The sequence below is a fragment of the Trachypithecus francoisi genome, unplaced genomic scaffold (assembly GCF_009764315.1).
Source record: "Trachypithecus francoisi isolate TF-2019V2 unplaced genomic scaffold, Tfra_2.0 Lachesis_group0, whole genome shotgun sequence".
Classification (NCBI taxonomy): Eukaryota; Metazoa; Chordata; class Mammalia; order Primates; family Cercopithecidae; genus Trachypithecus; species Trachypithecus francoisi.
Genome location: NW_022681453.1, coordinates 53,971,611 through 53,995,954, shown reverse-complemented (window position 1 = coordinate 53,995,954; position 24,344 = coordinate 53,971,611). Strand labels below are relative to the sequence as shown.

At 47.0% G+C, this 24,344-nt stretch overlaps 1 protein-coding gene and 1 pseudogene across 13 annotated transcripts in view; one reads left to right on the top strand and one right to left on the bottom strand.

The window, feature by feature from the left end:
- Nucleotides 1-20,315, bottom strand: part of FANCD2 (FA complementation group D2) — a 97,475-nt gene extending 77,160 nt beyond the window's left edge. For 3 of the 12 annotated variants that reach the window (XR_004437006.1, XM_033210632.1, XM_033210638.1), the window contains exon 1: nucleotides 436-1,146. The gene's annotated coding sequence lies outside the window, so the exon portion shown is untranslated. Of the gene's footprint in view, nucleotides 1-282; nucleotides 1,147-8,678; nucleotides 9,386-20,245 lie in introns of those variants that run through there. The other 9 variants (XM_033210636.1, XM_033210639.1, XM_033210640.1 and 6 more) reach the window with 6 other exon arrangements.
- On the top strand, nucleotides 476-21,965 carry LOC117078115 (annotated as a pseudogene). Its single transcript, XR_004434927.1, has 3 exons — nucleotides 476-559; nucleotides 14,626-14,812; nucleotides 21,378-21,965. The product of XR_004434927.1 is annotated as a cell death activator CIDE-3-like (transcript).
- The last annotated feature ends 2,379 nt before the right edge of the window (nucleotides 21,966-24,344 follow it).

Below are 24,344 nucleotides of genomic sequence, written 5' to 3'. Positions count from 1 at the left end.
GGTTAACATTTACGAGGTACCGGGCGCTGTGCTAAGCTTTTTATTTGTCGCCGCTTCGGTTAATACGGATAACCATTATCAGCCATCTTGCAGATGGAAAAACTAAGGCAAGTCAGGACGTCCGGCTTCCAGGCACCCGCCTTTAACACGTGCAATACTATCTGGCTTCCAGAAAAGCCCAGCAGACGTGAGATGAGGCCGACTGCCTGAACTAGTTCTTCGGGAAGGGGGTGAGGGTAAAAGCCTTTCTCGTTTCCTCATTTTAACGACGCAGAAAGGTACCTGTGGGGATTATCCTATCTCAGGGCAGATGAGGAAGCCGAGGTTCGGGGCGCGGAGCCCCAGAGGAGAACTCCGACCGCGGCTCGGACTTAGAGATTAGGCCGCAGGGGAGCGGGGCCTCAAGAGACTACGACCACTGCTCCACTAACTCACCGAGAAGCCGTCGCCGCCCGTCGTTTTCGACTTTCCCGCCATGCCCGACGCCACCGAGGCGCGCCGTGACGTGACGTCAACTTCCGCGCCGGAAGTGGAATGCCAGGCCGACCCCCTGAAGGCGGTAGGCTGGGCTCACAGCTGCAGCCCAGTTCTGGGCTAGCCGGGAATAGGGGCTTGAGAAGGCCCGGAGGCGAAGTCAAAGAGAAGCAACTGCGCCCCGGTGAAGAGAAGCTCGCCCATCACCGGCTGGCAGGCAGCTTTCAGTGAAGATGGCAGGGCCAGAACTGTTGTTCGACTCCAACATCTGCCTTTGGGTGGTCCTACCCATCGTTATCAGTTTCTTCGTAGGCATGATCCGCCACTACGTGTCCATCCTACTGCAGAGCGACAAGAAGCTCACCCAGGAACAAGTATATGACAGGTCAGCGCCCTCCCTTCTCCTGCCTACCTCACACCGCCGTGACCTTGGGCAAGAAAGTGCAGGAGTTATGTCAATTTGTCTAGGTTCATGTCTCGTCCCCCACTGACAGGGTGACCTTACCTGTTATCTCTGTGTTTCACTTTTGTCTTCTGTGAAATGGAGATCCAGTGCTCTCTTTTGTAACCCTAAAATGAAATTCACAGTTAGTGTAGTCTACATACAAGAACTTTTTTTTTTTTTTGGAGACTGGAGCGTCACTCTGTTGCCCAGCCTAGAGTCCAGTGGTGTCATCTTGGCTAACTGCAATCTCCATCTCCCTACCTCAAGCAATTCTTCTGCCTCAGCCTCTTCAGTAGCTGGGATTACAGGCATGTGCCACCACGCCTGGCTAATTTTTGTATTTTAGTAGAGATGGGGTGTGAGCCATCACGCCCAGCCAAGAATATTTTCTTAAGAAGGAATGTAACAGCTGGGCACAGTGGTACACGCCTGTAATCCCAGCATTTTGGGAGGCAAAGGCAGTCAGATCTCTTGAAGTCAGGAGTTTGAGACCAGCCTGGCCAACATGGTGAAACCTCATCTCTACTAAAAATACAATAATTAGCCAGGCATAGTGGCGCACACCTGTAGTCCCAGCTACTCAGGAGGCTGAGGCAGGACAATTGCTTAAACCCAGGGAGCAGAGGTTACAGTGAGCAGAGATCGCTCCACTGGGGTCCAGCCTGGGCAACAGAGCAAGACTCCTCAAAACAAAACGATTTGGTGAGATATTCAAAAGTCATGGGACATGGGAAAATTCTTTGTATTATGTGACTGTCCCCAGGACTGAGGGATACTCATCTCTTGCATCATACAAATGACAGTTACATGATTTTTCCCCACAGTTCCATCATTTTAACAATCAAAAATTTCCACAGATTACCATAAGGCCCCCTAGAGGGCAGTACCACCCCCATGAAGAACCAACCGCTGCTCTAGAGAAAACTCAATGTCTCTGCTCATAATTGTTCTGTCCCATAAGTGAGGTAGTTGGATTATGCCAGCTCTGACATGGGGCGGTTGAGCCTCATCAAGTTATCATTTGACTTGGGTAAAATGCTGTACACACTGAACCAGCCTAAGTCCAATAAAAAGGTGTGTTTCAGTTGTAAAACTTATTTTTTTCTTTTTTGTTTTTAAGAGACAAGTCTTGCTGTTGCACCCAGGCTGGAGAGCACTGGCACAGTCAAGGCTTACTACAGCCTCAACATCTCAGGCTCAAGGATCCTCCGACCTCAGCCTCTCAAGTAGCCGGGACTATAAGTATGTGCTACCATGTTCAGCTAATCTTTAAATTTTTTGCAAAGATGGGGTGTCCTCTGTTTCCCAGGCTGGTCTCAAACTCCTGGTCTCAAGTGATCCTTCCATCTCAGCCTTCCAAAATGCTGGGATTAGAGGCATGAGCCACTGTGCCCAGTGGGGTAAAACATTTTTCTAAATATACTATAAATGTCCATTAGCAGCCTGGCGTGCTGGCTCATACCTGTAATCCCAGCACTTTGAGAGGCCGAGGTGGGCAGATCACAAGGTCAGGAGATCAAGACCATCCTAGCTAACACGGTGAAGCCCCATCTCTACTAAAAATACTGAAAATTAGCTGGGTGTGGTGGCACACACCTGTAACCCCAGCTACTTAGGAGGCTGAGGCAGGAGAATTGCTTGAATCCAGGAGGTGGAGGTTGCTGTGAGCCGGTATCACGCCATTGCACTCCAGCCTGGGCAACAGAGCGAGACTCTCTTTCAAAAAAAAAAAAATTCTGTTAGTGCCAGGTGTGGGGTCTCATGCCTGTAATCCCAGCACTTTGGGAGGCCAAGGCGGGTGGATCACCTGAGGTCAAGGGTTTGAGCCCAGACTGGCCAACATGGCGAAACCCCGTCTCTACTAAAAATACAAAAATTAGCTTGGCGTAGTGGCATACACCTGTAATCCCAGCAACTTGGGAAGCTGAGGCAGGAGAACCACTTAAACCTGGGAGGCAGTGGTTGCAGTGAGCAGAGATCGCACCACTGCACTTCAGCCTGGGCAACAGAGTGAGTGAGACTGTCATTAAAAAAAAAAAAAGTCCATTAGCCTGAGTGATCACAAAGTGAATGTTTGGTTTCTTAAATGATTAGGCTTTTGCTGCTTCAAAACTTAACTAAAAATTTTCTGACAGGGTGCAGTGGCTCAGGCATGTAATCCCAGCTCTTTTTTTTTTTTTTTTTTTTTTTTTTTGTTGAGACGGAGTCTCGCTCTGTCGCCCAGGCTGGAGTGCAGTGGCCGGATCTCAGCTCACTGTAAGCTCCGCCTCCCGGATTTACGCCATTCTCCTGCCTCAGCCTCCCGAGTAGCTGGGACTACAGGCGCCCGCCACCTCGCCCGGCTGGTTTTTTTTTTTTTTTTTTTTTTTAGTAGAGACGGGGTTTCACCGAGTTAGCCAGGATGGTCTCAATCTCCTGACCTCGTGATCCGCCCGTCTCGGCCTCCCAAAGTGCTGGGATTACAGGCTTGAGCCACCGCGCCCGGCCTAATCCCAGCTCTTTAGGAGGCTGAGACAGGCAGATTACCTGAGGTCAGGAGTTTAAGACTAGCCTGGCCAACTTGACGAAACCCCATCTCTACTAAAAATACAAAAATTAGCCAGGTGTGGTGATGCGTGCCTCTAGTCCTAGCTACTCTGCAGGCTGAGGCTGGAGAATCTCTTGAACCTGGGAGGCAGAGGTTGCAGTGAGCAGAGAGCATGTCATTGCATATGACATAATCATAGCCCATTGCAGCCTCGAACTCTTGGGCACAACCCTCCTGTCTCAGCCTGCCAAGGAGCTGGGACTACAGGTGCATCAATGCCATTACACCTGCCTGGTTTGTATGTTTTTGTAGAGACAGTGTCTGGCTATGTTGCTCAGGCTGGTCTCAAACTCCTGGCCTCAAGGTATCCTCCTACTTTGGCCTCCCAAAATGCTGGGATTACAGGCATGTGCTATCATGCCTGGACATGATTCTTTTTTTTTGGCTAAATAATATTCTACTATATAGATATACCAGATTTTAAAATCTATCAATGGATGAATACTTGGATTGTTTCTTTTTGACTATTATGACTATTTTGACTATTATGAATAATGCTACTATGAGTTTTTATGACAGGTTTTTATATGAAAACCATACTTTTTCATATAAATGTTTCATATAAATGTTTATATGAAACCATATGTTTTCGTATAAAAACTTGTACACAAAAACTCATAGCAGCATGTTTTCAATTCTCCTGGGCATATACCTAGGAGTAGAATTGCTGAACTGCATTTGTATATCGCACATTCTTCTTTGATATGCAGCTGATTTATGCTTCCTTCATCTAGGATTTATTTACATTGAGTTTATAAATGAGAATGTTTAAATTTTTTTTTTTCTGGAAACAGGGCCTTGCTTTTTAACCCAGGTTGAAATGTGGTGGTATAATCACAGCTCACTGCAGCCTTGGCCTCCTGGGCTCAAGCGATCCTCTCACTTTAGCCTCCCAAGTAGCTGAGATTACAGGCTTGTGCCATGTAGCCAAGCTAAGTTTTTTTTTTTTTTGGTGGAGACAGGGTACTGCTTTGTTGCCCAGGCTGGTCTCAAACTCCTGTGCTCAAGTAATCCTCCCCATCAGCCTCCCAAAATGCTGGGATTACAAGCATGAGCCACCACAATGGGCCTATGTTTAACTTTGAGGAGGTGCCAAACTGTTTTCCAAAGTGGCTGCATCATTTTACATCCCCTCTAGCAGTGTATGAGAACTCCAGTCTCCTGACATCCTCACTGATGCTTTTATTGTCTGTATTTTAGCCAAAAATCCTTTTTATATCTTCTTTCATTTTTCTTTTTTTCTTTTAAATAGAGACAGGATCTCACCATGTTGCCAAGGCTGTTCTTGAACTCCTGGGTGCTCAGGCAATCCTCCTACCAAGGCCTCCTAAAGTGCTTGGATTACAAGCGTGAGCCATGACACTTAGCCTTATATCTACTTTTTAGTGGATGAAGTGATTTTGATTTGCAGTCTCCTAATGATTAATGATGCTGAGCCTTTTTTTTCTGAAACAGGGTCTCACTTTCTCACCAAGGCTGAATTGCAGTGGTGCCACCACGGCTCACTGCAGCATCAACCTCCTAGGCTCAAGTGATCTTCCCAGCTCAGTCTCCCAAGTAGCTAAGACTACGGGCACGCACCACCATTCCCAGCTAATTTTTGTATTTTTTTGTAGAAATGGTGTTTCACCATGTTACCCAGGCTGGTCTTGAACTCCTGGGCTCAAGCAATGCACCTGCCTCCATCTCCCAAAGTGCTAAGATTAGAAGCATGACCCAATGCGCCCGGCCAAGCATCTTTTCATGTGTTTATTGGCCACTGTGTATCTTCTTCAGAGAAATATCTACTCAAATTCTTTGCCTATTTTTTAATTGGGTTGTCTTTTTCTTGTTCAGCTGTAAACGTTCTTCATATATTCTTCATATTAGACCCTTGTCAGCTATATGATTTGCTTTTTGACTGAAAACGTAATTCCGCTTCCATAGATTCCTATATTAGATGATTTTTTTTTTTTTTTTTGAGATGGAGTCTCGCTCTGTCGCCCAGGCTAGAGTGCTGTGGCCGGATCTCAGCTCACTGCAAGCTCCGCCTCCCGGGTTCACGCCATTCTCCTGCCTCAGCCTCCCGAGTAGCTGGGACTACAGGCGCCCGCCACCTCGCCCGGCTAATTTTTTTTTTTATATTTTTTAGTAGAGACGGGGTTTCACCGAGTTAGCCAGGATGGTCTCAATCTCCTGACCTCGTGATCCGCCCGTCTCGGCCTCCCAAAGTGCTGGGATTACAGGCTTGAGCCACCGCGCCCGGCCTAATCCCAGCTCTTTAGGAGGCTGAGACAGGCAGATTACCTGAGGTCAGGAGTTTAAGACTAGCCTGGCCAACTTGACGAAACCCCATCTCTACTAAAAATACAAAAATTAGCCAGGTGTGGTGATGCGTGCCTCTAGTCCTAGCTACTCTGCAGGCTGAGGCTGGAGAATCTCTTGAACCTGGGAGGCAGAGGTTGCAGTGAGCAGAGAGCATGTCATTGCATATGACATAATCATAGCCCATTGCAGCCTCGAACTCTTGGGCACAACCCTCCTGTCTCAGCCTGCCAAGGAGCTGGGACTACAGGTGCATCAATGCCATTACACCTGCCTGGTTTGTATGTTTTTGTAGAGACAGTGTCTGGCTATGTTGCTCAGGCTGGTCTCAAACTCCTGGCCTCAAGGTATCCTCCTACTTTGGCCTCCCAAAATGCTGGGATTACAGGCATGTGCTATCATGCCTGGACATGATTCTTTTTTTTGGCTAAATATATTCTACTATATAGATATACCAGATTTTAAAATCTATCAATGGATGAATACTTGGATTGTTTCTTTTTGACTATTATGACTATTTTGACTATTATGAATAATGCTACTATGAGTTTTTATGACAGGTTTTTATATGAAAACCATACTTTTTCATATAAATGTTTCATATAAATGTTTATATGAAAACCATATGTTTTCGTATAAAAACTTGTACACAAAAACTCATAGCAGCATGTTTTCAATTCTCCTGGGCATATACCTAGGAGTAGAATTGCTGAACTGCATTTGTATATCGCACATTCTTCTTGATATGCAGCTGATTTATGCTTCCTTCATCTAGGATTTATTTACATTGAGTTTATAAATGAGAATGTTTAAATTTTTTTTTTTCTGGAAACAGGGCCTGCTTTTTAACCCAGGTTGAAATGTGGTGGTATAATCACAGCTCACTGCAGCCTTGGCCTCCTGGGCTCAAGCGATCCTCTCACTTTAGCCTCCCAAGTAGCTGAGATTACAGGCTTGTGCCATGTAGCCAAGCTAAGTTTTTTTTTTTTTTGGTGGAGACAGGGTACTGCTTTGTTGCCAGGCTGGTCTCAAACTCCTGTGCTCAAGTAATCCTCCCCATCAGCCTCCCAAAATGCTGGGATTACAAGCATGAGCCACCACAATGGGCCTATGTTTAACTTTGAGGAGGTGCCAAACTGTTTTCCAAAGTGGCTGCATCATTTTACATCCCCTCTAGCAGTGTATGAGAACTCCAGTCTCCTGACATCCTCACTGATGCTTTTATTGTCTGTATTTTAGCCAAAAATCCTTTTTATATCTTCTTTCATTTTTCTTTTTTTCTTTTAAATAGAGACAGGATCTCACCATGTTGCCAAGGCTGTTCTTGAACTCCTGGGTGCTCAGGCAATCCTCCTACCAAGGCCTCCTAAAGTGCTTGGATTACAAGCGTGAGCCATGACACTTAGCCTTATATCTACTTTTTAGTGGATGAAGTGATTTTGATTTGCAGTCTCCTAATGATTAATGATGCTGAGCCTTTTTTTTCTGAAACAGGGTCTCACTTTCTCACCAAGGCTGAATTGCAGTGGTGCCACCACGGCTCACTGCAGCATCAACCTCCTAGGCTCAAGTGATCTTCCCAGCTCAGTCTCCCAAGTAGCTAAGACTACGGGCACGCACCACCATTCCCAGCTAATTTTTGTATTTTTTTGTAGAAATGGTGTTTCACCATGTTACCCAGGCTGGTCTTGAACTCCTGGGCTCAAGCAATGCACCTGCCTCCATCTCCCAAAGTGCTAAGATTAGAAGCATGACCCAATGCGCCCGGCCAAGCATCTTTTCATGTGTTTATTGGCCACTGTGTATCTTCTTCAGAGAAATATCTACTCAAATTCTTTGCCTATTTTTTAATTGGGTTGTCTTTTTCTTGTTCAGCTGTAAACGTTCTTCATATATTCTTCATATTAGACCCTTGTCAGCTATATGATTTGCTTTTTGACTGAAAACGTAATTCCGCTTCCATAGATTCCTATATTAGATGATTTTTTTTTTTTTTTTTGAGATGGAGTCTCGCTCTGTCGCCCAGGCTAGAGTGCTGTGGCCGGATCTCAGCTCACTGCAAGCTCCGCCTCCCGGGTTCACGCCATTCTCCTGCCTCAGCCTCCCGAGTAGCTGGGACTACAGGCGCCCGCCACCTCGCCCGGCTAATTTTTTTTTTTATATTTTTTAGTAGAGACGGGGTTTCACCGTGTTAGCCAGGATGGTCTCGATCTCCTGACCTCGTGATCCGCCCGTCTCGGCCTCCCAAAGTGCTGGGATTACAGGCTTGAGCCACCGCGCCCGGCCAGATGATTTCTAAGGTCTAAGATTACTATCTTCTGCAATTTAACATTTAAATAAAACGACACCCTCCCTGCCCTCTCCCCTACTCACCCCACCCCACTCAAATACCCATGTTAAAAATCTTCCTTAAAGATGAGTGAAGGGAACAAACATGCCAGTCATAGGAGAAGGCGGCACTACCTTCCTTTTAGTTTTTTTGAAAAATCCATCCTCTGGGTTGTTGAAGTAATATTTTCATGTCAAGAAAGACTAGTAGGAGAAAAAAAGTATTTTAAGTCTAAGAGCTATGACACAGCAAATTGTCAAATTACTCCCCAGGGGCTTAGTCAGAAGGCCTTTAGGATATGCTGTTCCGCTCGGAGCTGTCAGCCTGCTTGGCAGGCGACCTGACACTTTAGTTGAGTCATATTTAAAAACAACTTCCTAAGAAGGGTGAGGTCACCATGACAGCAAACACCACCAGGCCACAGCTTAATTACTAAGTTGCCAACCTTCAGCTTTCCCCAAAGTCCCCTTATAAAACATTCAGATATCTACTGCCCAACAGTGAATTGTCGAGCTTTTTAATAAAAGATAAATGAGTACCTGTTTGGGAATGTATTTTCCATTTTCCCTGAGGACTCTGCTTCGAATTAGGACTTGACTGAAAAATACAACCAACACAATGAGATTTTTAAAAGTGAAACACTAGAAGAAAATCGGAGAGTCAAGTAGAACAACTATTTAAACACAAGAGAGGGCCTATTTGGCAACAGCTCTGTGTGGAAACTTTCCAAAATACAAGTATCTTTGAAACCACCATAAACATATTTAACTTAACAATTAGGTTTTCAGAAAAGTATTTTTCAGAAGTGACTATGTTTCTGAACAAATAAATATTTCAGAGGAAGGTACATTTGGGACATTACATCCAGCTTTTGCTTATTTGATAATAAGCTAGGAAGACGCCTTCTCTGAGTGAAAAGAATAGCTGGACACTGCTCAGGAGATCTGGGGTCAGGACAAAGGGAGAAGAGTGAGGATAAAAGAAGGAATTTCTTATTACCTACAGAGAAATGAGAACAGGCCTTGAGAGGGTTGCTATCTGATGGACAAACAGAAATTCTACCTGGGAGTCAGACTGTTAGAAAGCTCTCAGTAAACATTTATTGAATAAATGAAATTACTAGGGGAACTTAACTATTAGAACCGTAGTTCATCATTAAATATTGTGCTAGGCCAGGTGTGGTGGTTCACATCTCTAATCCCAGCACTTTTGAAGGTGAAGGCAGGTGGATCACTTATGCCCAGGAGTGTGAGCCCAGCCTGGGCAACATAGCAAGACCCTGATCCCCCAAAAAAAGAAAAGAAAAAAAATTAGCTGGGCTGGTAGCACGTGCCTATGGTCCCAGCTACTCAGGAGGCTGAGGTAGAAGGCTCACCTGAGCACTCGAGGCAGAGGTTGCAGTGAGCTGAGATGGTGCCACTGCTCTCCAACCTGGGCGACAGTGGAGACCCTGTCTCAATTAAAAAAAAAAAAAAAAAAGGGTTATGCAACAAATGGGTGTTGCTAAGATGCAAATGACAAAACAGAGATTGAAATACTAATTTTTTTCTAGGTACTCAAAAGTTCATTAAAGGGGGAAAGGAAGAAAAGGTCCTTAAATTAATAGAAATCTTAAAACATGAAAAAAAATTATGGACAGAAATGAACATATAAAAACTGCTTGGCTTTCTCTCTCTACTCAATACAAACCCCTTGTTCTAAGCAGTCAGTACCGCTGGGGTCTCCCTTGTCACACTACTCATATTCTAGCTTCTCCATATGCTGGGAATGTTCCAGTGCCCTTTCCTTTCCAAGTTCTACTCCATCATGCCTTAACACCTTCTTCAAGCCTCAGCATCTCCACGAAGCTTTTCCCAATGCTTGGGGCCCTCATGGAATTCTCTCCACTTTCCTCCTGAGCTCATTATGCTATACAGTTCTCTACTTTATCTACAGGGCTACAGAGGCAACATGTAATACATTCTGCTCCCTGGGTGCTAAAGATACTCAAAGTGTGGTCAATGTTCCAGTGCTGGTCTGTGATAAGCACAGACATTGAGAGTAAGGATTTAGAGACTTTTATAATAGTTTGACATTGTCACAACATCCAAATACATGATCAAAATATTTTACAAAAGTATTAGCCTACGAGAGATTAGAAATTTAAAAAACAAAAAACCCCAAAACTGGCCCTTCACCATTGACAGTCTAAGAAGCACTGGGTCTAGAGTAATTGGTAAAAACTTAAGCTCTGGAGTTGAACACATGGGTTCAATCCCATCTCTGCCACTTATTAGCCATGGGATCTTGGGCAAGTCACTTAAATTCCCTAAGTCTCTATTCATATTCTGTTCAAGGGTAGATTTATTCTTTCATTGAACAAATATTTCTTGAACTTCTAAGTGCCAGGTGACCTGAAGAACGGTGATCGAAATACACGTATCTTATGACGGTCAAAGTCTAGTGAGGGAGAAAAACATTAACCAAATAACCAGAGGAATAAATGTGAAATTCAATTATCGTGTCCTAGGAAGAGAGATGGATGGTATTGGAGGAGTGCATAAGTGGGAGGTGATGGTTCACATCTGGGAAGTCAAGATCTGAGAGATGGGTTTGCTGAGGATGTAGGATTAAGCTGGACTCTTCGGGATGAGTGAGGATTACCTTGGCAAAGTGCTGGTGTAAACAAAATGGGCAAAAGCCTCATAGAAGTAAACACTCTGCCTCTGAGGACCTGAGCAAAGGCCATATGACTGGGAGAAGGAGAAGTACAGAAAATGCGGTGAAAACAAGACTTCAGAGGTGTGCAAGAGCCAGACTATACAAAATCATCTGGTCCCACTGTTTTTTATTTTGTTTGTTTGTTTGTTTTTTGAGATGGGAGTCTCACTCTGTCGCACAGGCTGGAGTACAGTGGCGTGATCCCAGCTCATTGCAACCTCTGCCTCCTGAGTTCAAACGATTCTCCTGCCTCAGCCTCCCGAGTAACTGGGGTTACAGGCACGCACCACCATGCCCAGCTAATTTTTGTATTTTTAGTAGAGATGGGGTTTCACCATGTTGGCCAGGCTGGTCTCGAATTCCTGACATCAGATGATCCAACTGCCTCAGCCTCCCAAAGTGCTGGGATTACAGGCGTGAGAAACCGTGCCCAGCTGGGTCCCACTGTATTTTGATCGTTGTCTTAAGAGCAAAAGGAAACTAGTGAAGGATTTTTTCTTTTTTTTTTTTCTTTTTGAGACAGGGTCTTACTCTGTTTTCCAGGCTGGAGTGCAGTGGCACAATCTTGGCTCACAGCAACCTTGACCTCTGGAGCTCAAGTCATCCTCCCATCTTAGTCTCCCAAGTAGCTAGGACTACAGGCACACACCATGACACGTTGTGAACTTTTGTTTGTTTGCAGAAACAGGGACTCACTATGTTGCCCAGGCTGGTCTCTAACTCCTGGACTCTAGTGATCCACCTGCCTCAGCCTCCCAAAGTGCTGGGATTACAGGCGTGAGCCACCACACCCAGCCAAGTGAAGAATTTTAGGCTGATTTCTTCATATATATGATCTTATATGACTGTACCTGGCACATCCTAAGCACTAGATTAATAGTATCTATTATTTTTCCCTTTACATATTTTATCACTTGAAACTCTGAGAGCGGGGTCATGACCTTGTCTTATACTGTACCCAATAGCATGCGGCAGAGTACAAGGCACATGATAGGCCATCAAAAAACTTGTTCACAGCCAGGCGTGGTGGCTCTCGCCTGTAATCTCAATACTTCAGGAGGCTGAGGCAGGAGAATCGCTTGAGCCCTGGAGTTCGAGACCAGCCTAGGCAGCCTAGGAGACCACTGTCTCCACAAAAAAATTTAAACATTAGCCAGGTGCAATGGCGTGTGCCTGTAGTCCCAGCTACTCGGGAGACTGAGGCGGGAGGATCACTTGAGCCCAGGAGGTCAAGGCTGCTGTGAGCCATGATCGCACCACTGTGATTGCAGCCTCAATCACTGCAGCCTCGACCTCTTTGGTCCAGCCTGGGTGACAAATCAAGACCTTGTCTCCAGAAAAACAAACGAAAAAACACTTGTTCAGTCTACGATAATTTAAGACCTTTCCAGGCAGTGTAATCAAAAGAAATTATTCTAGATCTCCTATATTTACACTGTTCAATAGTTTTATAGAAATGAGGTTGACGCTGGGCGCGGTGGCTCAAGCCTGTAATCCCAGCACTTTGGGAGGCCGAGACGGGCGGATCACGAGGTCAGGAGATCGAAACCATCCAAGCTAACACGGTGAAACCCCGTCTCTACTAAAAAAATACAAAAAAATTAGCCGGGCGAGGTGGAGGGCACCTGTAGTCCCAGCTACTCGGGAGGCTGAGGCAGGAGAATGGCGTGAACCCGGGAGGCGGAGCTTGCAGTGAGCTGAGATCGCGCCACTGCACTCCAGCCTGGGGGCAGAGCAAGACTCTGTCTCAAAAAAAAAAAAAAAAAAAAAAAAAGAAATGAGGTTGAATATCATGACCCTGTGGTATTTCTGGACCGTAAATAAGCAATCTTAAATTATCCTGTATTTTCTAAACACTCAATAGCTGTTACTAAAGTTTGCAAATTCTGTAAGAAATTTTTAATTTTGTATTTTTATTTTCATGAATATCTAAAAATAAGTCCTTGTACTGTTATAAAGCTTTGTAATTTGCAACTGAAAGACATCTTCTATTTATTTTTTGCAGAGACAGGGTCTTGCTGTGTTGCCCAGTTGGTCTCAAACTCCCGGGCTCAAGGGATCCTCCCATCTCAGACTCCCACAGTGCTGGGATTATAGGTGTGAGCCACTGTACCAGGCCTAAAAGACATTTTCTTAGAATAAAACTTTAAACTCGGTACTTCTCAAACCAGAGTTCCACATTCTTAAGAATCTGTGTCGCCGGGCGCGGTGGCTCAAGCCTGTAATCCCAGCACTTTGGGAGGCCGAGACGGGTGGATCACGAGGTCAGGAGATCGAGACCATCCTGGCTAACACGGTGAAACCCCATCTCTACTAAAAATACAAAAACTAGCCGGGCGAGGTGGCGGGCGCCTGTAGTCCCAGCTACTCCAGAGGCTGAGGCAGGAGAATGGCGTAAACCCGGGAGGCGGAGCTTGCAGTGAGCTGAGATCCGGCCACTGCACTCCAGCCTGGGCGACAGAGCAAGACTCCGTCTCAAAAAAAAAAAAAAAAAAAAAGAATCTGTGTGTTTTCCTTTCCAAAAAGTCAGTAGTATATTCTTCAAGTTTGAGAACCATTTTTTTTTTTTTTTTTTTTGAGACGGAGTCTGGCTCTGTCGCCCAGGCTGGAGTGCAGTGGCTATCTCGGCTCACTGCAAGCTCCGCCTCCTAGGTTTACGCCATTCTCCTGCCTCAGCCTCCCGAGTAGCTGGGACTACAGGCGCCCGCCACCTTGCCCGGCTAATTTTTTGTATTTTTTAGTAGAGACGGGGTTTCACCGGGTTAGCCAGGATGATCTCGATCTCCTGACCTTGTGATCCGCCCATCTCGGCCTCCCAAAGTGCTGGGATTACAGGCTTGAGCCACTGTGACTGGCCTGAGAACCATTTTTTACACACATTCTTTTTTTTTTTTTTTTTTGAGACGGAGTCTCACTCTGTCTCCCAGGCTGGAGTGCAGTGGCCGGATCTCAGCTCACTGCAAGCTCCGCCTCCCAGGTGTACGCCATTGTCCTGCCTCAGCCTCCCAAGTAGCTGGGACTACAGGTACCTGCCACCTCGCCTGGCTAGTTTTTTTGTATTTTTTAGTAGAGACGGGGTTTCACCGGGTTAGGCAGGATGGTCTCGATCTCCTGACCTCGTGATCCGCCCATCTCAGCCTCCCAAAGTGCTGGGATTACAGGCTTGAGCCACCGCGCCCGGCCTTTTTTACACACATTCTGTCCCCAAACCTAATCTGATATATTTTATTCATGTATTTTTCAGCTTTGGTTTAATACCTGTCAGAATTTTATTTATTTATTTTTTTGAAACATTGTCTCGCTCTGTCACCCAGGCTGGAGCTGGGGAATAAGGTCAGTGATGCTTCTGCCATCCCTGTGGAGCCACAGAGCCAGTCTGGGAAGCCCCCCATCAAAGCTCCTTGGCTGCCAGGGAAAGAACAAGCGGGCTGGGGTCTATGAGGTGGAACTGGAGCCCAGGCGGTCTGCTGTGGAATCACTACCCAGAGACTTTATCTTGGTACCTCTTGGCTCCTGGTTTCAGGATTCATAGTCTAGAAGAATATTGTCCAATAAAATATAATGTCACATTTAACTTTTAATTGTGCTATGGTTTCCTTCCTCTAAAAGTTACCCTCTAAAAGTGTACAATTCAGGGTTTTTTAGTATATTCACAAAGTTGTGCAACCGTCACCACTATCTAATACTGCAGTGACTAATAGGCTGGAATGCAGTAATCATAAGCATATCATAAGCATAGGTAGAGAGTCTTCAAGAGGTGCTAACCATCTACTTGTCTCGATGCAGGGGATAAGGCACCCACAGTCCCTCTCCCATAAGCCTGCCAGAAGATTGATGTGGACTGTGTAACCTTTGACCTGTACAAGCTGAACCCACAAGACTTCATTGGCTGCCTGAACGTGAAGGTGACTTTTTATGATACGTACTCCCTTTCCTACGATCTGCACTGCTGTGGGGCCAGACGCATCGTGAAGTAAGCGAATGGGGATTTCCTGGGGACAGGGTGGGTACAGGCAATGGGAGAGCCCCTGTCTGTTCACATGGACTCAGCCTTGTCAGCACCTGGGTCTGGCATTGGTGCTGACAAAGTATAGCCTGTATCAGACAACATGGAGCCTGATGGGCTCTCGAAGTGCTGCTATGGACGACACTGGCGTGTGCCCAAGGGTGCACATGTTCCTCCTGGTGAAACCTGGATGCATTTTGTTTTTATGACTACTTTCCACTCTAGCAACTACATTTTCTCATTGAAATAAGAAGTTTTCCAGGGCCGGGCACGGTGGCTCACGCCTGTAATCCTAGCACTTTGGGAGGCCGAGACGGGTGGATCACGAGGTCAGGAGATCGAGACCATCCTGGCTAACACGGTGAAACCCCATCTCTACTAAAATACAAAAAATTAGCCAGGCGTGGTGGTGGGCACCTGTAGTCCCAGCTACTGGGGAGGCTAAGGCAGGAGAATGGCGTGAACCAAGGAGGCAGAGCTTGCAGTGAGCCGAGATTGCGCCACTGCACTCCAGCCTGGCCAACAGAGTGAGACTCCACCTCAAAAAAAAAAGAAAGAAAAGAAATTGGAAGTTTTCCTAAGTAGTCTTCTAGTCAGTTTTTTAAAAACGAACATGTGTTGGCCAGGCACGGTGGCTCACGCCTATAATCCCAGCACTTTGGGAGGCCAAAGTGGGTGGACCACTTAAGGTCAGGAGTTTGAGACCAGCCTGGCCAACATGGCAAAACCAATCTCTGCAAAAATACAAAAATTAGCTGGACATGGCAGTGCATGCCTGTAATCCCAACTACTCAGGAGACTGAAGCAGGAGAATCATTTGAACCCAGGAGGCGGAGGTTGCAATGAGCCGAGATTGTGCCACTGCACTCCAGCCTGGGCAAAGGAACAAGAGTGTCTCAAAAAAAAAAAAAAAAGCGGGGGCCCAGGCACAGTGGCTCACACCTATAATCCCAGCACTTTGGGAGGCCAAGGCGGGCGGATCACAAGGTTAGGAGATCAAGACCATCCTGGCTAACATGGTGAAACCCCGTCTCTACTAAAAATATAAAAAATTAGCCAGGCGTAGTGGCAGGTGCATGTAGTCCCAGCTACTGCTGGCATGAACCCAGGAGGCGGAGCTTGCAGTGAGCCGAGATCATGCCACTGCACTCCAGCCTGGGCAACAGAGCGAGACTCTGTCTCAAAAAAAAAAAATAAGTGTGTATCAAATAGTTAATTGAATTCATTAATTAATGAGAGAACTAGCAAGAAGTTACAATCAGTTCAAAGGAGAATTCAAAATCCCACACATATATAGGTCCAGTAAGAATGATGAGATAGGCTGGGTGCGTGGCTCTCACCAGGAATCCCAGCACTTTGGGAGGTCAAGGCAGGAGGATCTCTTGCACCCAGGAGTTTGAGACCAGCCTCGGCAACATAGAGAGAGAGAGAGAGACACATGCATGCGCACGTGCGTGCGCGCACACACACACACACACACACACGGCAGGAGGATCTCTTGAGCCCAGGAGTTTGAGACCAGCCTGGACAACATAGTGAGAGAGACACATGCACACACACACACACCCCTGGGCAACATAGAGAGAGACACACACACACACACACACACACACCCCTGGGCAACATAGTGAGAGACACACACACACAGTTTGAGACCAGCCTGGCCAACATAGTGAGAGGCATGCACGCTGGGAGCAGTGGTAGTATGTGCCCATAATCCCAGCTAGTTGGGAGGATTGCTTGAGCCCAGGAGTTTGAGGCTGCAGTGAGATATGACCATACCAGTGTGTACTCCAGCCTGGGCAACAGCATGAGACCTTGTCTCTAAAAAGAAGAGAAAAAGAGATAAATGTATACATACAAAATTAGTTTTTTTCTCCCGTGGGGATGGGAGGGATGAAATAATCTTCCATCCATAGGACAGAATTAATTTGCACATCTTATGGACCAGAGTCATTTGTACTATATAACGAACTTTTCTTAAAACTTATTTTGAAAACCTAACCAAGTGTCTCAGGAAGCATGAGAATATGTGAGGTTAGAAGCTGAGTGCCATCATGGTGATGTTTCCGAAATTCAGCCGCTCCAGTGGTGCCCTGTGCATCCTTACCCATTGGGTGGATGTAGCCACTGAGGCTGAAGTGATCGAATCAGTCCAAAGCCACAAAACTTGCGAGCAGCAGAGCGTGGCTTCTAGTCTGTCTTTCCAATAGTCTATTCTTCCCCAGTTCATGCAGTGTTTCCCAAGTGCCCACTGCGTGCCTGGCCCTATGCTGTAACTACAGATTCAGAGATGAACAAAATACCAGAACAAGTTCCATGAGGGCAGGAATTTCTGTGGCCTCCAGCACCTTGGTGAATGCTGACACATAGTAGTTATTTAAATGATTGTAGAATAAATGAAGACACAGGCGATCTCTGTTCACAAAGGGGCTTCTGAGAAATCCTGCCCAGGGTCCCAAGAGTTCTACCAGATCACATGTAGCTAGAACATATCAGACCTTCTTGCTTTCTTAGTTGATCTCCTGCAGACCCAATCTGCAGATGAGGAAACTGAGGCTGTGTGGGTCTGCTTGCCAGAGACAACAGTGGGTGACAGACTTGAGCCTGGTTCTGTGGCTGAGAGTTCCGTTTTCCTCCTCAGCTGCTTCTTCCAGGATACTACCATCTCCTGCCACCTCTTGACCTCAGACTACGACCAATAGTCTGCATATTTCAAAATTATGAACAAGAAGTTTCAGGCCAGCTGGGGGCAGTGGCTCACACCTGTAATCCCAGCACTTTGGGAGGCCGAGGTGAATGAATCACCTGAGGTCAGGAGTTCGAGACCAGCCTGGGCAACATGGTGAAACCCCGTCTCTACTAAAAATACAAAAATTATCTGGGCATGGTGACACACCCCTATAATCCCAGCTACTCGGGAGGCTGAGGCAGGAGAATCACTTGAACCTGGAAGGTGAAGGTTGCAGTGAGCCGAGATCGTACCATTGCACTCCAGCCTGGGTGACAGAATAAAACTCTGTCTCAAAAAAAAAAAAAGAATAAATTTCAGACCTTAAACTCAGTCCACTTAGGGGAGGTGGGACACTTAGACCTAAACACAGTAGATATGTTGGTATCAAAAAACAATAGAAAGTTGGAATCAGTTTAGTGACTTAGTGGTATCACTAGGTTTTTTTAAATTCTGATAAATAATATAGCATAAAATCTATCGTTTGCACCATTTTAAGTGTACAGTTCAGTGGCATTAAGTACGTTCACAATGTTGTGCAGCCATCACCACCATCCATTTCCAGACGTCTTGCATCATCCCAACCAGAAACTCTGTCCCCCTGAAACTCTAAGTAAGTCTCCATTCCTCCTCCCTCCAGACGCTGGTAGCCTCCATTCCACTGTCTTATCAGTTTGCCAATTCTAGTACCACACGGAACTGGAATCAGTCAATACTTATCCTTCATTTCTGGCTTCCTTCACTTCGGATTTTCAAGAGTCATTCATATTGTAGCATGGATCAGAATTTCATTCCTTTTTTTTTTTTTTGAGATGGAGTCTCACTCTGTCGTCCAGGCTGGAGTGTGGTGGCACGATTTTGGCTCACTGCAACCTCCACCTCCCAGGTTCAAGCAGTTCTCTGCCTCAGCATCCCGAGTAGCTGAGATTACGGGCCCCCACCACCATGCCCAGCTAATTTTTTTGTATTTTTTGAGTAGAGACGTGGTTTCACCATCTTGGCCAGGTTGGTCTTGAACTCGTGACCTCGTGATCCGCCCAACTCGGCCTCCCAAAGTGCTGGTATTACAGGCGTGAAGAATTTCATTCCTTTTTAAGGTTGGTCAGCTAGGTTGTCAGCCTCAGTTCCTTATTTGAGAAGTGTGTGTACTTCTAAGGTGTAGCCTTGAAAATGTAAAGTATTTTCCTGTGTATATGTGAATAGTTCTAAGTGTCTTTCTGCCCCCCACACCCCAGTCAGACAATAAGTTCACTTATTGAATGAACATTAATAAAAGACTAAAGTTTGAACAACAGCCAGGGAATACTTCTTTGCCTTTTGTTTTCCACTCCCCTATCCCACTTAGGACTAGACACCTCGAGTGACCCTCACATATCTCTTTTTTTTTTTTTTTTTTTTTTGAGACGGAGTCTCGCTCTATCGCCCAGGCTGGAGTGCAGTGGCCAGATCTCAGCTCACTGCAAGCTCCGCCTCCCGGGTTTACGCCATTCTCCTGCCTCAGCCTCCCGAGGAGCTGGGACTACAGGCGCCCGCCACCTCGCCTGGCTAGTTTTTTGTATTTTTTAATAGAGACGGGGTTTCACCGTGTTAGCCAGGATGGTCTCGATCTCCTGACCTCGTGATCCGCCCGCCTCGGCCTCCCAAAGTGCTGGGATTACAGGCTTGAGCCACCGCGCCCGGCCCAGTTTTTTGTATTTTTTAGTAGAGACGGGGTTTCACCGTGTTAGCCAGGATGGTCTCCATCTCCTGACCTCGTGATCCACCCGTCTCGGCCTCCCAAAGTGCTGGGATTACAGGCTTGAGCCACCGCGCCCGGCCTCACATATCTCTTTCAAACAGATTTGATAAGTATTTGATTAAAATTGTCTAGCATTCTTTTTTTTTTTTTTTTAGAGACAGCGTCTCACTCTGTCATCCAAGCTACAGTGCAGCGGTGCAATCATGGCTCATTGCTGCCTCGACCTCGTAGACTCAAGTGGTCCTCTTGAGTAGCACAAGTGTGTGCTACTATGCTTGGCTGTTTTTGTAGAGACAAGGTCTCGCTAGACCAGGCTGATCTCAAACTCCTGGCCTCAAGCCATCCTCCTCGGCCTCCCAAAGTGCTGGAATTATAAGCGTGAGCCGGTGCACCTAGCCAAAGTTGCCTAGCATTCAACCAGCTGCTCTTGAGCCTGCCCCCGCTTCCTCATTTCCCCTACTTTCTAAACATCCAACCCCATGTTAATTGCTTTATGCTATTTCAGCCTCATGACTCTGGGTGGCAGGTGCAATCCCATTTTACCCATAAGGGAGCTGAAGCTCAGAACTAGAGCAGTTTGCTAAAGTTCACCCAGCTAATAAGACTGGATTAGGGCTGGGCGTGGTAGCTCACACCTGTAATCCCAGCACTTTGGGAGGCTGAGGCGGGCGGATCACAAGGTTAGGATATCAAGACCATCCTGGCTAACACGGTGAAATCCTGTCTACTAAAAATACAAAAAATTAGCCGGGTGTGGTGGCGGGCGCCTGTAGTCCCAGCTACTCTGGAGGCTGAGGCAGGAGAATGGTGTGAACCCAAGAGGCAGAGCTTGCAGTGAGCCGAGATAGTGCCACTGCACTCCAGCCTGGGTGACAGAGCGAGAGTCCTTCTCAAAAAAAAAAAAAAACACTGGATTAGGACTTTGGGCTACCTGATTCAGGTTCAGTTCTCAGTACATGCTCACGCCAGGCATGGATGTCTTCATGTCCAGCACTCTGAACATGAGCTAGACTGCAGGTGACTTGGAAAAGCCTCAAAGTCTAGAACAGAGTGTCTCAAGGGGCAGAGCCACATTATGGAGATCAATCTGGCTGGTTCAAAGTAGTAGTAGAAAAATAGAAGGCCTTATGAAATGAGCTGGAGTTTCCCATGAGAAAGTAGGGAGGATCCGGGCATCTCAGTTAAGGTGGAATTGCAGGTCCTCGCCCTAATCCTGACCTCATCTGCAGCATCTGTTCCTGTTTGCACATCGCTCTAGAATTGATGAAGTGCTTTTAGTGCTACCACCTCAGTGGTATTCAAATGTTATTAATGAAGAAAACAAACATAATGAAACCAATCCCTTCCAGACCAGCATGGGAATAAGGGGGTGCAGGGAGGGGGTACACTCGTGTTTTGTTCTTATTTATTCATTTTTGAGATGGAGTCTCGCTCTGTTGCCCAGGCTGGAGTGCAGTTGTGCAATCTCAACTCACTACAACCTCTGTCTCCCAGGTTCAAGCGATTCTCATGCCTCAGCCTCCCAAGTAGCTGAGATTACAGATGTGCACCACCACGCCTGGCTAATTTTTTGTATTTTTTAGTAGAGACAGGGTTTCACCATATTGGCCAGGCTGGTCTCAAACTGCTGACCTCAAGTGACCCACCCACTTCAGCCTCCTAAAGTGCTAGGATTACAGGAATGAGCCACTGAGCCCAGCTTTTTTTGTTTTGTTTTGTTTTTTGTTTTTTATGTTTTTGAGACAGAGTCTTGCTCTGTCACCCAGGCTGTAATGCAGTGGCACCATCTCGGCTCACTGCAACCTCCGCCTCCTGGGTTCAAGCAATTCTCCTGCCTCAGGCTCTCAAGTAGTTGGAATTACAGGCACCCACCACCACGCCTGGCTAATTTTTGTATTTTTAGTAGGGACGGGGTTTTACCATGTTAGCCATGCTGGTCTCAAACTCCTGACCACAGGTGACCTACCCACCATGGCCTCCCAAAGTGCTGGGATTACAGGCATGAGCCACTATGCCCAGCCTACTTTGTGGTTTTGATTTGCATGCCCTCTCATTCCACCCAGGGAAGCTCTCCCCTGGGCCCTCTTCAGCATGCAGGCCATGGGCCACGTGATGCTTGGCACCTCCTGTTACCTGCAGCAGCTCCTCGATGCTACAGAGGAAGGGCTGCCCCCCAAGGGCAAGGCCTCATCCTTCATCCTGACCTGTCTGAAGATACTGCAGTGAAAGCCCAAGCCCTTGGAAGCTTTCTCCAGTGAAGGACTAGACTGGGGGCCCCACGCTTAACTGGTAGTGCCCACAAGCCTGGCAGCTGTAGAGCCACTAACCTCCCTCCCCACACCTCCCTCACCACACAGGACCTGAGTGAAGAGGAGGGACTGGAAACCTGGGGTGGGTTGGCCAAAGGAGAATCTCAGGCTCCTAGTGTGGCCCAGCTCCTTCCTGCCCAAGGCAGCTTAGCCCACCCAGACTGGTCCTGAAGTGTACCCCTCCAATGGCATGAAGTCTGCCCCTCAGCAATCCGGCCTCGCAGGCTGCACTTTCATGGTGCTCTCTACCTTCTGGCTCCCATCCTGGAACATTCCTGAGTGAATTCTCAAGCCCATCAGCATGTGATATTAGGGAGTTTGCAATAAATTGTTGATGCTGATATATCTTCTTTGCCTGTGTTCTTTAGGGGTGGGGTTCTATCTGGAAGGTTGGAGAGGGCTAAAGAAAGAGACAAATCTATTGTCAAACTATTCTCCATAACGTAGGATTACAAATAATAGCAGTTTTTCTACCAAAGGTGGGGAAAAAAAAGCTGGGTGCAGTGACAGGTGCCTGAAGTCCCAGCTACTCAGCAGACTGGGGTGGGAGCATCCCTTGAGACCAGGAGTTCAAGGCCAGCCTGGGGCACAACAGCAAGATCCCAGTCTCTTTTAAAAAACAAAATTGCAGTTGATTTTGAAACTAAAGGCCGGGCGCAGTGGCTCAAGCCTGTAATCCCAGCACTTTGGGAGGCCGAGACGGGCGGATCACGAGGTCAGGAGATCGAGACCATCCTGGCTAACACGGGGAAACCCCGTCTCTACTAAAAACTACAAAAAACTAGCCGGGCGAGGTGGCGGGCGCCTGTAGTCCCAGCTACTCGGGAGGCTGAGGCAGGAGAATGGCGTAAACCCGGGAGGCAGAGCTTGCAGTGAGCTGAGATCCGGCCACTGCACTCCAGCCTGGGCGACAGAGCGAGACTCCGTCTCAAAAAAAAAAGAGGCCGGGCGCGGTGGCTCAAGCCTGTAATCCCAGTACTTTGGGAGGCCGAGGCGGGCGGATCACGAGGTCAGGAGATCGAGACCATCCTGGCTAACACGGTGAAACCCCGTCTCTACTAAAAAAATACAAAAAGCTAGCCGGGCGAGGTGGCGGGCGCCTGTAGTCCCAGCTACTCCGGAGGCTGAGGCAGGAGAATGGCGTGAACCCGGGAGGCGGAGCTTGCAGTGAGCTGAGATCCGGCCACTGCACTCCAGCCTGGGCGACAGAGCGAGACTCCATCTCAAAAAAAAAAAAAAAAGAAACTAAAGTTGGCTGAATTTGAGACTTGAGCTGACCATGTAATTGATAACATAAGTAACAATTTCCTAATTAAATTCACCAATCAGAAGAGCTTCAATTGAGCAGGCGGGATTAAATCACTCTTCTAATTTCTCAGTGTCCCATTTTATAATAACCATTTAAGTGGTTAGGTGAAAAAGTACTACGCAAGCTGTAAGGCATTTCTCCATCAATGCCCATCCTAACTTGCCAGAGAGCTTATCTTTGATGTTCAGGACTTTCAACCTCGGGATTTCAAAGTGGGCTCATAGGTAGCCCCAAAGAGTAGGAGCTTCTCATCAGTGTGAGCTGGCATTTTCCAATATTGGACAACTCAAGAGAAGCATGAAAGGCTGAACTTAGGTCTGGCATGGTGGCTCATGCTTGTAACCCCAGCACTTTGGGAGGCCAAGGCAGGTGGATTACCTGTGGTCAGGAGTTGGAGACCACTCTGACCAACATGGCCAAACCCTGTCTCTACTAAAATACAAAAAAATTAGCCAGGCATGTTGGTGGGCACCTGTAATCCTAGCTAATTGGGAGGCTGAGGCAGGAGAATTGCTTGAACCTGGGAGGTACAGGTTGTAGTGAGCCGAGATCCTGCCACCGCACTCTACCCTGGACAACAGAGCAAGACTCAGTCTCAAAATAAATAAATAAATAAAACAAAACCTATCGTTTCACGACTCTTACTATAAAGCCTATTTGGATTTAGTAAATACTAATGTCTTACCAAAGCTGGTCTGGGAACTATTTCTGGCAGCAGACCTGAACCCTGCAGCCTGTGGGCGAAGCTACTGAAGCTCGCTGAAGAAGGCCTGCTCTTCTGGGCTCTCCTGCTCTTTTGCAGTTATGGCTGGAGGCTGGCCTGGTGCCACGCTGGCTCCATGGGGTGGGCCATCTGGCAGGGAGGCCTGATGTTTGTATGATCACAGAAGCTATCCCAGTCCACCCTTGCTGAAGCGGTGGCAGGGCCTACCTGCTCCTCCTGTAAAGGGCTCAGTAACAGAGTTGGAGTCGGGGTGGGAGGCTCGGTATTTGTCAAGCTTCCCTCCTCCTGAGATCCGGGGTTTCACAAGTGAATCTTTTTTTTTTTTTTTTTTTTTTTGAGACGGAGTCTCGCTCTGTCGCTCAGGCTGGAGTGCAGTGGCCGGATCTCAGCTCACTGCAAGCTCCGCCTCCCGGGTTTACGCCATTCTCTCGCCTCAGCCTCCCGACTAGCTGGGACTACAGGCGCCCGCCATCTCGCCCGGCTAATTTTTTGTATATTTTAGTAGAGACGGGGTTTCACCGTGTTAGCCAGGATGGTCTCGATCTCCTGACCTCGTGATCCGCCCGTCTCGGCCTCCCAAAGTGCTGGGATTACAGGCTTGAGCCACCGCGCCCGGCCACAAGTGAATCTTGAGCAACTGCTCACGGTCTCTTGGCATTGAGCCCAGGGAAAACAAGGTTCTTCCTCT